The sequence below is a fragment of the Xenopus laevis genome, chromosome 1S, assembly GCF_017654675.1.
Source record: "Xenopus laevis strain J_2021 chromosome 1S, Xenopus_laevis_v10.1, whole genome shotgun sequence".
NCBI lineage: Eukaryota > Metazoa > Chordata > Amphibia > Anura > Pipidae > Xenopus > Xenopus laevis.
The window spans coordinates 52,085,592-52,101,321 of record NC_054372.1 but is presented as its reverse complement, the minus strand read 5'-3'; positions in this window follow the sequence as shown (position 1 = coordinate 52,101,321).

Here is a 15,730-nt window from a genome sequence, read left to right as displayed (position 1 = left end):
ATAATTTACATGCCTCTTTAAAGACAAAAAATTTTGTTCTATCCCCACTGAACTTATTAGGAAAAGCAATTCTGGGTTCCTGGGGTCTAGCAGAATTACCCCACATAGCAGAGGAACCCACAGGGGAAGAGACAACAGGACTGATTGGCTGCTGTGAAGTTTCAAGCTTGCGGGTCAGATTGTGAAACCCCTGAAGCAAGTAGGTTTGTTTCCGCTCATGGTCCTCCATGCGCTGTAGCAGGGCAGTAAGGAGCGCTTCGGTAGTAGTTGGAGGAGGCGTAACGGAAGCAGCAGCAGAAGCACCGTCTAGGCGGATAACTAGGATCGTCAGGAAGGCAAAGGGTCAAAACCGGGTAATCAATCAGATGGGTTGAGGCAGAATCGGAGTCAAATAACAGGCAGAGGTCAAACCAGAACGTCAAACAGGAGGGTTAAGCAGAATCAAGGTCGGTTTCAGGCAAGGGTCAGGTTCCAGTGATCAGAGTAGTCAAACAGCCACGCAGGGGTCAAAACAGGTAATCAGAATCAGGTTCAAACAGAATAGCAACAGCTAACAGCACCAGGAAACAAATCCTATCACGGGCAATGATTACAAAAAAACTGTCCCTTTAAATACATTTAAACTTTGCGCCATTGCGTGCTGACGTAATCACGCCAGCGTGCACGTGCCTATAAATTACAGGATTGCGCGCCGTGCGCACACTAGGAAGCCGGCACACAGAGGGAAGAGGAGCGGTGTGGCGGGCGTCCCCGCCGCACCACTAGACTGCCAGGGCAAGGTATCTATATTACAACCTGAATCTCTCCAGAGAGAATCCTCCATCAATGTTTAGAACTAAACTCAAGCTCCTCTGGGAGCACCTGAATAACACCTGAACTGGGAACTTGCACTTATATGACAGTGTAAGTTACTTTCCCACTTAGACTGTTGTCCTCCATCCTTTTGTCTCCTTGACACTGAGCACTTAATCTATATTGTAATTATATTTTATATTTATGTGAATTGCATTTCTAATAATGTACTTGTTGTTACTCATTATTGTAGGGACTCCTTGTTTGTTACTTCTAATTTTTTGTTTTGCTGTACATTGCTTTGCCCTCAAGGAGCGCTATACAAATAAAAAATTACATACATACATACATGTAGCAAAAACAATATTCCAGGATTCAGACACAAGGAAAGGTGTTGCAAACATAATTCTTACTTAGTCGACCAGGAACTTTACACTGAATGAGGGTATCAAACAGATCTCCATATAGACACTATCTATAAAATATTAAGTATGCATCATAGTGCTTTGCGTGCAAAAGCATTATCAGTTGGCTAAGCATATGGAAGCACATGGATGGGAAATCCATTCTTAAGGATTTTAAAATATTTTTTTCAGGGAAATAGGAAAAAATTGCTCTTATTGAACATCTTTTTTATTGCATTTCCAGTTAGAGGCTACTATATTCCTTGCACCTATAAAGATACAGAAATATTTATAGGCGATGAATGGAGTGCTCCCAATGTCATTCCACATTTGCAAATGTGCACCAACCTCTGATAACTGTCAGTACTAGAAAAAATGCCTAATAAATTGACAAACAGAAATTTAAAGATTGTTCTAATAAATGTAAATGTTTTTCTGATTATTATGCTGCATAACTCAAAATTTGTACCAAAACAATGCTAATGGGTTGATTTTAAGTTTAAATGTATTTTAGTAGATTATGTTATGAAAATTCAAAATACACTTCTGATTCTGTTTCTAACTGTACTGCTTGACCAAGGTACACAGGCCATATTTGGCTACTCCTATGGGGAGCCCTCCCTCCTTTTCTCTCTCTGTCTCTTCTTCCTCTGGGACTCTCTAGAAGCACCTCTATTCTCTCCTATGGTCTTCCTTTCTCTTTCTGTTTTAGTTTCAATAATGAAAAAACACAATAAAGAAAATGTTTAAAAAAAAAATATGAAATTCAAATTACAGAAAACCCCAGGTCCCGGGCATTCTGGATCCTATATTAAAATTTTATGTATTGGCAAAATCTTTCAGAGAGGTCAAAAAAAGTATTCCTTGCAGATAGGCAAATACACAGTTTTTGCCACTTAGACAATTATTTTGTAATTTATAATTTTATAACCATGACCAACTGATTTATATATTTAATAACTGATATTAATAGCAAATAGTGGGAAAATATTGTGCAGCTAAGGCTTTCAATCTAATGATAAAATACTCTACCTGCACTGAAGTAAATCCTGTTAACATATGAGTAACACCAATCCAAGAAGAGTGGCAGAAATTTAGAACAAAAGACAGCTAACTCCTAGGCTTTGAAAAATATTCAGGTTGTTTTTATTGCTAATCTTAAGAGACACATATAACAATTAGCTAGTAGCTCATGTCTAAGACAAAATCAATAGCATAATAACAATCAGTTAAACAATATAAAAACCATTATTGATCTATGAGCAATCTTTGCTCACTAAAGGTAAAACATTTGGCTTCAGATATATTATTCTAATATAACATGCAGTGGATAGGGAAAGGCACATAAAATAAATGTGGGAAAATGATCAAATGAAAACTGTAACCTGTCAACGTTAAATGTGCAATCACCTAATCAATTTTTAGATTATTAATGATCACTCAGCTACTGCAGGATGGAAGTCTCCGGCTTTCAGTGAAATTTGAACAGTCTTGTCATTTAGCAGTGAAACATGCCTGCTATTGTATTATCGTGCATGTATTTAAAAAAAGCCACTTAATAACTGTATTTTGTATTTGAAAGAGCATATAGAAGCAAAAATAGATTTTGCATATGAGAAAAAATGAAATTCTAAGAAACTCTGCAATATACATGAACTAAACATTTCTAACAGTTTGCTTATAATGACACTTTAGTTTATTATGTAAAAAAACATTACTGGTTTAGACAACCTAATAATAGGTTAGGTGGCCACCATGGCTACAGAGCATGATGGTCCCAGAACTACTTTTTTCTGTGTCATACATGCATTATCGGTCATAATCACAATATATATTAATCATGTATAGGAGAAGAATTTGATTAGCATTAATAAGTTGACTGGAATACTGGAATAAATCATTGTTCCTCAATTATTGCACTAAAGGGCAGCTCTCATCGTGACTATTTTCCTCAAAATTTATATAGATATTAAAGAAAGGCATAAAGTTTTGTGGGAGCTTTTGCAGAAAACCCAATTTTGTTGGCGCTCTAAAGTACAGTGAATAAAAGTAATAGAAAATCATTGTTTATAATGGTTTCAGTCTTTTCTAGAATGAAACTTTTTGTATCCTGCAGAGCTTATCTGTTATGTTAACATGAGCCTTGTCTCCCTATTCAACTTGAATGGCTGCCCCTATAGCTACACAGCAGCTTATGTATATAAATTACAATACTGTTTCAGAAGCAAACACGTGTTACACATTTGCAGGCAATGATACATTGTATTTAAAAGCATATACAATAGGGGAGTTATTTATTAAAGGAACAGTTCAGTGTGAAAATAAAAACTGTGTAAATAGATAGGCTGTGCAAAATAAAAAATGTTTCTAATATAGTTAGTTAGCCAAAAATGTAAAGTATAAAGGCTGGAGTGAGCAGATGTCTAATAAAACAGCCGGAATCCAACTTCCTGCTTTTCAGCTCTATAACTCTGAACTAGTCAGTGACTTGAAGGGGGGGCCACATGGTACATTTCTGTTCAGTGAGTTTGTAATTGATCCTCAGCATTCAGCTCAGATTCAAAAGCAACATATATGACCCATGTGCCCCCCTCAAGTCTCTGATTGGTTACTGCCTGGTAGCCAGGGTAACCAGTCAGTGTAAACAAAAAGAGCTGAAAAGCAGGAAGTAGTGTTCTGACTGACATGTTATATATAAAATCACTCGAGTCTTTATACATTACATTTTTGGCTAACTAACTATATTAGAAACATTTTTTATTTTGCACAGCCTATCTATTTACCCAGTTTTTATTTTTACACTGTACAATTCCTTTAAAGTCTCTTTTTTTCTGGTCGGACTTTTAAAGGAAAAACATTTTTTTTCAGAGAAATCACAGTTTTTTTGGGATTTTTGCATTCGGAGTTTAGTAAATAACCCCCTTAATATATTATAGGATGTACATCATCAATATCTTACAATACACAGGTCCTGAATCCCCTTTGCTAATGAAAGGGTACTGGGGAGTCCTCTTAATGGCAGTGCCTCTGCCTAGTGGGATCCGGGGATACACCTACGGGTGGCCCCACTAGAAACAAATAATTAAACATACCAATTTCAATAAATCAAGAATGGATTTATATAAGTGAATAAATATAAAATGCAATCACATATTAATATCACCACTACCCAGGGAACGCATGTGGTAAATCCAACCCTGGCACAGTCTTTCCCAAGGCAAAGTCACACACTCCTGGTGAACAAAGAGAGTGACAGTCCCTTTTTCCCAAGAGCTGGCCAAATCTGGAATCTGCCAGGGCTCACTGTACATAGGACAAAGGACAAACTCCCCTTTCCAGATCCAATTTAGGTCCTACACTTAGCTGGCCACAGCAGGGGATTTCAACCATCTGGAGATTTTTAGACCATAGGGGAACTAAACCCTATGGGCCCCTACATGCATTACATATTTTTTGCAGTTCAGATAGTGCTTACAGTGTGTACCTTTTCTACATATGTCCAACTGAATGAGCTCATGTTAAAAAGGGGATAGGGGATATATTTTCTCTTCAATGGTTTCTGTTTTCTTAAATCATGTTTTAGATTTTGTCTGGAAAGGAAAAAAAAATACTTTTTCAGCCTTTAATTATGAAAGCATTGCCATAAAGATTTAGAGAGATTCTAAGGTCTTTGTTTACATCAGCATGGATGATTTCATGGAGTAAAATGTAAACTAAGACACGCTAAATTAGAATTAATTAGTTTAAAAAGTGCCTTATTATATTTATGGCTAATGAAACTGGACAAATTATTTTCCTGTAAGTCATAATGAGTACTGGTCTCTCCTTTGGGAATTTAGAGTGAGGATATCAAAGAAAACAGTCAGCTATTACTTGGGCAAAATACTTGCCATGAGCTTTTTCAGAAAATAATATCAAACGACAGAGATGAAATTAAAGTTAGAGTTTAATTTCCCCAAAGGCAAATAAACAACCATCATATAAACGTATAGATAATTCATTGAATGCATAAGAAACTAACCTCGGGTCAGCTTTTCATCTTGTTAGAATTCACCTGAACCCTGCAATCCATTCTAAACATATATATTGAACAAATCCATACCTAAGAAGTCACAATATAATATGAATGCAAATCATTAATATGAAGTGATTCATTTGATTTACATATTATGATAATAAAGTCCTGAGTTTGTGTGTGTTTTTTTGTAAAGTTTTTATTTTATTCTGTCTTTTATGCTAATTACATTCAGATACATTTTTTATACATGCAGATTTAGGCTACAGTTGGTGCCATTTAAAATGACATGCTTTTGCTTAACTGATGTCTGCAGGCACTAAATATAGCCCACACTTATACTGTACCATCAGCAAGCTTAGTATTAAATGTGTCTACATTTAAAATATAGAATATTGTCACCTTCAATTTTCTTGACTGAAGTAGTTTCCTTTTCTGTTTATGCCTTATATTTTCACAACTGAAATGGCAAAAAAAAAACATTTTAATGTGTGGCTACCAACGTATATATACACCATCATAATCAGTCTATAACAAGTGAAATAACATCTAAATAACATATCATTTAAAATTATTGTACTTTTTTTCTCCTTATATAAAACAACAAATAGTGCAGGTGATTTCAAGGATTTGGGGTTTTGTCCCCCTTGCTTAAAATGTCAATGTGCCCAAAAGTCAACCATTTTAGCCCTTCTTGCTGTCAACAGGGCAGATTTTTTTAAAAAAAATTAGATTCTTATGCTTTTTTTCACCAAAGCATTTATTTATCACATTTATTAATAATTCAGAATTGTTCCCCAAATTACACAACATTCTCATTGAATTCTGTTAAATGGATTTGCCACCTAAGCTGGAGAAGACTCTAGTAGTGATGGGCGAATTTGCGCCGTTTTGCTTCGCCGAAAAATTCGGCGCCGGCGTCTCGTTTTTGGCGCCGGCGCCCGTTTTTGACGCCGGCGTCCGTTTTTTCGGAAATTTTTTTTTGACGCCGGCGAATTTTTGCTGCGAATTTTCACGGGAGTTTCGCGAATTTATTCACTGGCGGCGAATCGCGCAAATTCGCCACGAATTCGCGCCTGGCGAATAAATTCGCCCATCACTAGACTCTAGTTTATCCCAGTGATAGAATTCTTTCACAAACGAAAAGCTGGTATGGCCCTTTGGATATAATTGGTCTCAGCATCTCCAGTTTAGGTGATTAAATGTGAGGAGATTTATAAATATCTGAAAAATCTCATTTTCTATGATTTCAACCTTTAATAATCTGGCCCTTACGTGTGACATGGGAAATGGGTTGTAAATTCCTTAGCATGTCAGTCAGTGGGAACAGTGCGTTTCACTTTGGGGCCCTTCACCAGTGTGCAATACCCAAGAAAAAATTACACTGAACCCAACCTTTTCTATTAAACTGAGTTTAGAATCAGCAAATTGAAAGGGCCAAGTCTTTGCTCGGACATTTGCTGCACTTGCGATTGAACTTGCTGTGACTAGTGATGGGCGAATTTGCGCAAAACGGCGCCGGCGTCTCGTTTTTGATGCCGGTGTCTGTTTTTTGACGCCGACATGCATTTTTTTGACGCCGACGAAAATTTTCGCGTTTCACTAATTAATTTGCTGGCGGCGAATCGCGCAAATTCGCGCCTGGCAAATAAATTCGCCCATCACTAGCTGTGACACTCCATCTATGTTACAAAACAGCATCAATCTATTTGGAAGGTTGTCTAACTAAAGCAGAACATACCTGTATATCTGAATCAAGGCTTAAAAACCTTATTTACACTGCCTCATTGCATTGATGCAGTGGTGTAACTACATATTACTGGGCCCCATAGCAAATTATTTTTCAGGCCCAAAAATGTCTAAATATTCACCTGTTTTACCAAGTTTTATTGAAATTGTATATGATTAGGGCCTCATGGGGCCCCTATACCTCCTAGGCCCCCTCCCCTGCAGACGCAGGTTCTGCTTCCTCTATAGTTTCACCCCTGCATTGATGATTTACATTTGACAATTGTATATATACCTGGGCAGAATTTCAAGAACACTAAGAGGGGAAAGTGGGGATAAATACAGGACCCCATTGAGGTAGGGAACAGGAGGGGTAGTCTTACCTACCATCTTCTAGCTACAACTCAAAAATACAAGGCTGCTGAATGCAGACAGTGCTGTGTTCATTTTGCTGGCCACAAAATGAAGCACATATACCTATGGCAATTAATTAAGACATTTTTTGCACCCTGACTTCTTAATATAATAAATAAATTATATATAAATAAATAAATTTATGATGATTGCTTTCTGCACTTTGTATGTAGTCCTACTTCTTGCATCCTGACTGCTCTTGTTGCACCTCATTGTGTATAAAGTGCTGCCTGTGTTCTGCCTACATACCAATACAGTGGGAATTGGGTAGCATATGGGCAGCCCCTGGAATGCTGAAAACCTCTGTACATTACACATACACATACCAATAACATTATTTTACTTTGTTTTGTTTTTAAGCACAGCTTTTACCCATGAGTGCTACAGGTGAAAATGCTTTATGTAAGAGGTCAAAGCCCATAGATTACAATTTTGTAATTAGTTCACCAGCACTGAATAAATATGTACATTTGTGCATAATGTTGGGACAAACTATAAAGTGCAAGAAGCAACATTTGATTAGAACATTCTATTAAGGACCAGTCACAAAAAAATTGTATGCAAATAAATGTCATACCATCATTGGCATATTTTTATACTGGAAACACTACTATGTTTAGATAAATAATTATTTTATTAATTATTATTAATAAATTAATAATATATATATTATTAAATAATATAGCTGCAGTGTAGCCAGAAAGGCAGCCATTCAAGTTAAAATTGGACATTGTTTGGGCAAATGTTTAAATATCAAATAGACAAACTGGGGCTAATTTAGCAAAGAATGTAACCAAATGCATGTGCCATTTTGTGCACGTGCGCAAATACATTTGCATTGCATTGCCCATAAAAGATTATTTTTAAGATTTTGTTTATGTGCATGTCGCAAATATCAATCAAAATCAAGTTGCAAGTAATTACATCTTTCTTGGGGACGTGGCTGTGGGCGTGGCTACAGTGTGTAAGTATTGCGGAAATTAGGCAATTTTTGCACTGACATGTGTGCCTACACAGCGGCATTGATATTTTTTCAACTGGTAATTTATGACGTACTTCCAATGCAGTTGTGGCCAGTAGCGCTAGTACTGTATGTGTGCATAATTACTTAAGTATGCTGCATTGTTAAGGGTTACTACCCTGGTGTAATGTTACATGGGTCTTATATTTCCTCCAAGGAATAGGACAGCAAGAAATACACTTGTATGCAGAATCCCTTTTACCCTAATGAGGCAATGCCATATGCTACAATGAGAACTTTAAAGGAAAACTATACCCTCAGCATTAATACTTAAGCAACAGATTTAATATCATATTAAGTAGCCTATTATAGAATCTTACCAAACTGTAAGATATATATATATATATATATTAGTAAATATAACTCTTTTACATATTTTCCCTTGAGCACCCATTTTATGATATTTTCTGTGCTCCATCAGAGATCATGTGCTCCATCAGAGATCACCTGACCAGAAATACTGCAGCTCTAACTAACAGGAAGAAGTGTGGAAGCAAAAGACAGAACTTTGTCCATTAATTGGTTCGTGTGACCTACTGTAACATGTATGTGTGCACTTGGTTTGTTTGTGTGCACCATCAATCATAGGGTCCCAAGGGGGCGGCCCTTAGCTTTTAAAATGGCAATTAATTTTCTATTTATGATTACCCAGTGGCACATACTTCTTAAAAGTATTTTTTTAACAAAATGGTTTATTTATATAAGTAGTGTTTTACAATTGTGTTGTTTATGTTTATTTATAGAGACCTACACTTTTCAGTGGTATAGTGTTACTTTAACTATAGATAAAGTTTGTATAAAAAAAAAAAAAAATATATATATATATATATATATATTTTTTTTTTATCCAAAGTTATCTATAATTAAAGGAAAACTATACCACTGAAAAGTGTATATATATATATATATATATATATATATATATATATATATATATATATACACAGTATTGTTTATATATATATATATATATATATATATATATATATATATATATATTTATATATATATATATATATATATATATATATATATATATATATATATATATATATATATATATATATGATCCAGTATGCAAGAGGTGACTATTTTTACCCATTGAAGTTTTTTTTTAACACTACTAGGCTTTCAGAGGGGGTTATTTACTAAAACTCAGCTTTATCTCACTTTATTAAAACTCCCAAACCCGAATCCCCTTAATTTCCCAATAAAACGTCTGTTGTGCTTTTGTTACTGTTACTGATAATTCTACTTGGTACAAGTTTCATCACTCTCTAGCTTTTCGTAATTTTAACTAGATTTTAACCAGACAGGTTCTGCTTAAGTAAATTAATGAAAATCCATTGCATTTTATAATAGTGTTGCTCCTATCTAATGTTTTTTTATATATATAAAATTATATTTATACTTCATCTTTCAAGTCCAGTGCTTTACTGAACCTTAGCTTAAAGAGCTTTCTGGATCATGAAACCAATATCATATTGGCTGTCAGTGACAAAATCTTTAGCAATTTCATTAGATTATTACTGGCAAGATCAGAGCTCTGGAGTTTGCAAAAGGTTAATGGAGTTTCACAACACTGACTAAAGCATGATGTAGTGACACTATGAAACGTAAAGCCTTAGTTGTTTAAGAGGTTATTTGAGCAGTTAAAGTCTATAAATGGCTGTGTCCTGCAGATTCATGACACTGTTGTAGTCCTCTATGCCATTAAGTCAGTCACATTCAACATCATTTTGTACAAAGCGGTGATAGGCACAAAAATAAAATGCTTGGTTAAGAAAAGCTTGTGTCACTACTGTGTTGAACATTGGTGTCTTTCAGAGGTTAGTGAAATGGGGCAGCAATAAACCCAGCAGTGTGACCAGACTGTTAGCTGAAGTTTGTTATTTTTACTTATCATTTATGTTTTCTGTTAGGTAAAAAAAATACATTATCTTTTTCAATGTTCTGCAAAACTTTTATTTTCAGCCCTACCCATCTCTAATGAGTATGTCTTGTAGATGATCTCAAAGCATTAGTGGAAAGTCAGAAAGTGGTAGATCTAACTCATACCTAAGAAAAATCTGACTGATCTGCCTGTGTTGCTGTGTGTGTGTGACAGGTATGGGACCTCTGTATTTTTTTTTTTTTTTTTAAAACATCTACTTAAGTTATTACTAAATCTTTATATTGTCATTATATCCCAATAACCTGGGAGGACCAGATTGCTAATGGTATAGACACCCGAATTCAAGGCCAAACTTTAGAGGAAGTGAGGTTGCTGCTCTCATTCCTGTCCAACTTAAAAGTTTAGGTGATTGAACTCAAAAATATGGAAAAAAATTGTAACCAAGACAATCCCTTTACAGTATTAGGACATAAAACAGAACAGTAACAGTAAAGTGTAAAGAGTAAAGGAAATGTTCAACCTACAATGGTAAGTGTAGAAACATTCTTGCCTGACTGTAGTTAGCAAGTCAATAATAAGACAAAAGCTAGTAAATAAGACAAGGCTGGTAAAGTAATTTTCTACTGAGAGAGAGAGAGAGAGAGAGAGAGAGAGAGAGAGAGAGAGATACAGAGAGAGAGAGAGAGAGAGTTTGTGTAATAATATTTGACACACTTAATTTTCACATGCAGATTAGAAAAATAAATAATATGAAGATTATTTTCACAAAGCAGTACAAACAGTGAAATATATCATTACATAAGCATATGTTTCTTCATAGAATGTATTTAAAGGGGAACCAACAGCAACCCTGAAAGCATATTTATCAAGGGTCAAATTTCGAAATTGAAAAAAATTAAGTCGTTTTTTTTTTTGGCCGAATAGGTCTGAATTCTAATCATACGAAGTGAAGTATTAGCGCATTCGATCAAATTGAATCAAAGTTTTTCAGAGTCCACCAATTGACTCCAGATGGGTTCTAGGAGGTCCGCCATAGGCTAAAACAGCATTTTGGCAGATTATGGATGGCGAATGGTTGAAGTTGAATTTTTAAAGAGACAGTACATGATAAATTTCGATAATCTAATTTTCTAGTTTTTTTCAAATTTGAATCAAATTTGGACTATTCCCTAGTCTCTATGTTTTCTGCACAAAAATACCTCAAAATTTTAATTTTTTCGAATTCGAAAATTCACCTCGACTTTTGATAAATCAAATTTGAATCGAAGTTTTTCCCCCAAAAAAACTTTGATTTTTCAAAGTCCACCAATTGACTCTAAATAGGTTCAAGGAGGTCCCCCATAGGCTAAAAGAGCAATTCGGCAGGTTTACAGATGGCGAATGGTCAAAGTCGAATTTTTAAATTATTAATTATAATTAATATAAAAAAATATAATATTATGATTTTTAATTATTTAAACTGACAGTAATGATGTTAAACTTTGGCTTTTACTGTTTTGGATGGTAGTGAGGTTTTAAGTGCAGTAAAGGCAATACTGGTAGGACTTTGTAAAAATTGCCTGTTTCCTTGATATTCATATTTAGGGTTTAGTCAGGGTTAAGTGCAGTGCAGCAGTCGGCAAAAGAAAAAGAACATTACAGAGGACATTTAGACTTAAACACTAGAGTTCATGCCCAAACACAAATTATTCACTTCAATATAATCTGATTGGCTGCTGGATATAATATTCAGGCTTGCACTGTAGCTCTTAGCAATGTAATGTTCTGTAAAACTCTTTGACTATTGCATGACATATGGTGGAACAATTTATAAATCCAACCACTACTCATGTCGGTAAATTCCTTAGTCACAGTTTCCACAGGGATATTTTCCTGTCATCTGTACCCGATCTTCCACTACCTGCTAAACTTCCTGATCTTCTTGGGGATGGGTCACCACTTATCCAAAATCCTTCTGCTCTCATTCAATTGTCCATTAAATATTGAGGGGAACCCAACCGCCTGTTTGCCCATGTTCTTCCTCTTTTGACGGTAGAGGAGTTTCTCACAGCTCTCCTACCTTGCAAGTAGGCCTTGCTAATCCATTTATTTGGGTAGCCTCACCCCTTGAATCTACCCTTAAGATCAGCTGCAAACCTTTCAGATGAAGGAATACCCCTGATTAGAGACTGGAGGTGGCAGCTACCTGCTGTAAGCAAACTTTTTTTTCAAAACTCTTTGAGATCTTCAGGTGTTCCCTCCAATAGCATCAGGATATTGTCAATATTGCGGAGGGCCACCTGACCCACTCTCCATCACCAGCCCCATCCGCTGCGATGCTACACCTGGAAAAGTCATCCTCCACCTCCCAACTCCCCAGATGTAGAAAGACATGGGGGGGGCGCAGGTGGTCCCCATCACTGTCCCTCTGATCTGTCAAATTTGAAACTATTATTTTCCAATATACTGTAAATCCCAATAGGATAAGCACTAGACAAGTATTTTGCCTCATAGTGGTATCCTCTAGCCCGTAGAAACATCTCCACTGCTCCGATACCCACTTTGTCCTATCAGAGGAATACAACAACTCTACGTCCAAAGTGACTAATAGCGTATGTGGACCCACACTCAGACCATCTAGTCTCTGTAACACATCAGCTGTGTCCTTAACAAGTAACAGGAGAGTCTCTACCAAAGGGGCCAGAAATAAATTAAAATAGCCGCTGATTTACAAATTTACAACTCTACCTTTATTTCTATCACCATCTACCATTTGTATCTGGCCTTCATTTTGCTCCTAAACTGAAGTGACACTTGAATAGGGGGGCTTTCTGCTTTTCCTACTTCAGGTTTTCTTCTTTCTAAAAAAAAAAAACCTCTTATTTTTTTTTTGTGGGGCTGTCCTTTCAAAAGTTCAGTATCATTACTGTGACCCTTCCCTTCCATATCTACACCACTAGAATCAAATTCAGTGATTCCATTTTGAAAAAAGTCATTCCCCCTATTATTACAGTAATAAGCCTCAATATCCCTGCATAACCACTCATTTAATGATTGGAAATGCAGGTTCTCCTTCTTATTTAGGATCTCTAAAGCTCTTTTAACCTCCTCATATACACTCATATATGTACACTTACTTCCCCAATCATCAACTCCATAAGTCTATGAGAGGTATTTTTTAAAATATGCTTCCACTTTTTCATAAAGCTCTCTGATGCGCATATACATACGTTATTCCCAAGTAAAATCCATATCCTAACACAACAAGGTGCACTATTAATTTTCAGATAATTAGTAAGACTAGTCAACTCCCATTTAAATTAACTTTTTATACCCCTTAAAGGTAAATAACCGTTCTCCTTCTGATGCTGAGCTTGAACCAGAATTACCAAAAACCTCAACCATGTCCTCAACCTCCCCATCATCAATTTGGAAAACCATGCTGCAGACTGAAAGATATAAATACAGTAATATAAACATAAACATATCAAATCACCATCAAGGTCTGTAAGACATGTTTAATCCAATGTCTAAAGTCAATCTTCAAATAAATCCAATATACGGCTTAGTAGATGCTAATACCAAATAAGAAAAAACTGCAAGAATATAGTAGAATATTTTAAATAAATAAGTAGATTGCACAGCTACCAATAATCAAATGTTTAAATGTCACTCCCAGTATATTATATATACGGTGCCCATGGGTAGTAATTGTAACTTGAAAAGAAAAAACTGAATCTGTAAAGACCCATATAAAGGCACTCCAAACATTTTTATTTGCAACTGACTTGTCCCTTAGAAGTATTATCAGATCATCCCAGGGTTTACAGCCACATGTAGCACTAATTAAGAAGGGTTTAGTCTATCATTCCACTCATGCATAATCTCACTCTCCATTTAGCTGCTTCCATTTTATACCTATATATATTCATAGGAAAGGGGAACTCTTACAAATACTGTATGACACACATGATCTGTGTATTATGATACCTTAAAAAATATTTTCAAAGGAGTTCCCTAGCAATGTGGCAAGCAGATGGCATGCTGCCCTTAAACTTTGGTACCCTAGGACCAAGCATTTGTCGCCTTCCCAACAATCTAGACCTGCAGGTATCATGTATTAAAGGAGAAGGATATATCCAATCAAAGGGGGGTGCCAAATGATAGAGCAACCCCAAGGATTGTAACCATTTACCTAATACCCCTGGCCAGTGCTAAATTCAGCAGAAAACTGCACCGGCCTAAAGTACTTGCAAGCAAGTGATCCTCTTCCTCCCTTCCTTCTTTGCACCATTTGTGCATGTGCAGCAGAGTTAAAAGCCAGACAAAAATACCTGGCTTTTTTGCTCTACTGCGCATGTGTTAGCCACAAGCTTTTGAAGAACAAAGAAGAAAGGACAAGGATCGCTAGGGTGAAAACACCCTGTGCTGGTGCAGTTTTCTGCTAAAATGAGCACCAGCCAAGAGTATCAAATAAGTGATTCCAATACTTTGGGGGTACCCTAACATTTGGCACCCCCTTGGATTGGACCTTCCATTCTCCTTTAATTTAACCTCTGTATAAGGCATAACCTTTAAGGTTGTTTTATGTGCAACCATCATTGCTAAAGTAATCTACATTTACATAATTACATAGTTAATACTGTATGGGTAGAAAAAAAGACAAAAATCCATCAAGGTTAACTCCTTCAAATGACCCCCCAGCACATATACTGTATATAGAATGCCCCATTTATCAACTGTTTTTGTAAATTATCCTTCAGCCAGTTCTCTATCCAAGTACAAATGTGTGGAACTCTATGAAATGCTGTATAGGTCACATCCACTGTCACCCCAATACCAAGGTTTCTGCTCACCTCCTCATAGAAGGCAATTATATTTGCAAAAAGGAAAAAGGGTGTAACTTTTATAGAAGTAATTAAATAATGCCAGCCTACTCAATTTCAGCATTAAAAGCTGGTAATGGATACATTTCAATTTAATTCTCTCCAACTAAATTAAATTTTGCCAGTAATAGTAAAAAAGAGCAAACATTTATCTATCAAGCTATGTATTAGTTCAAAGTCAAACTGTAACTCTTTAGAAGAATTAGAATTCATACTCCTAATTTACTTTAAATTTGTATTCTGTTGAAAAATAATGGACTAAAATTAAATTTAACTTTGACATTTATTCTTATTTCAAACTGATACAAGTGCAAAATGTTTAATTGCACCAAATCATTTGCAAGAACTGCCACAATTGCATTATTGGGCTTTGTGTGAAATTTATTTCACCTACATATATTTTTACTTAAGGTTATTTTGTTTATCAATGGGCAAGACTGTTTATTGATATTATTGTGTGGTTTGTTACTGAATGTTTTGTATATTGATCAAAAGGGGTTTCCACCCCCAGAGAGCCGGCTTTAAGTAGCACTACTTGTCTTTTTTGTGGCCACTGCTGTTGTATCATGGGGTGATATTATAGATGGAGACACAACT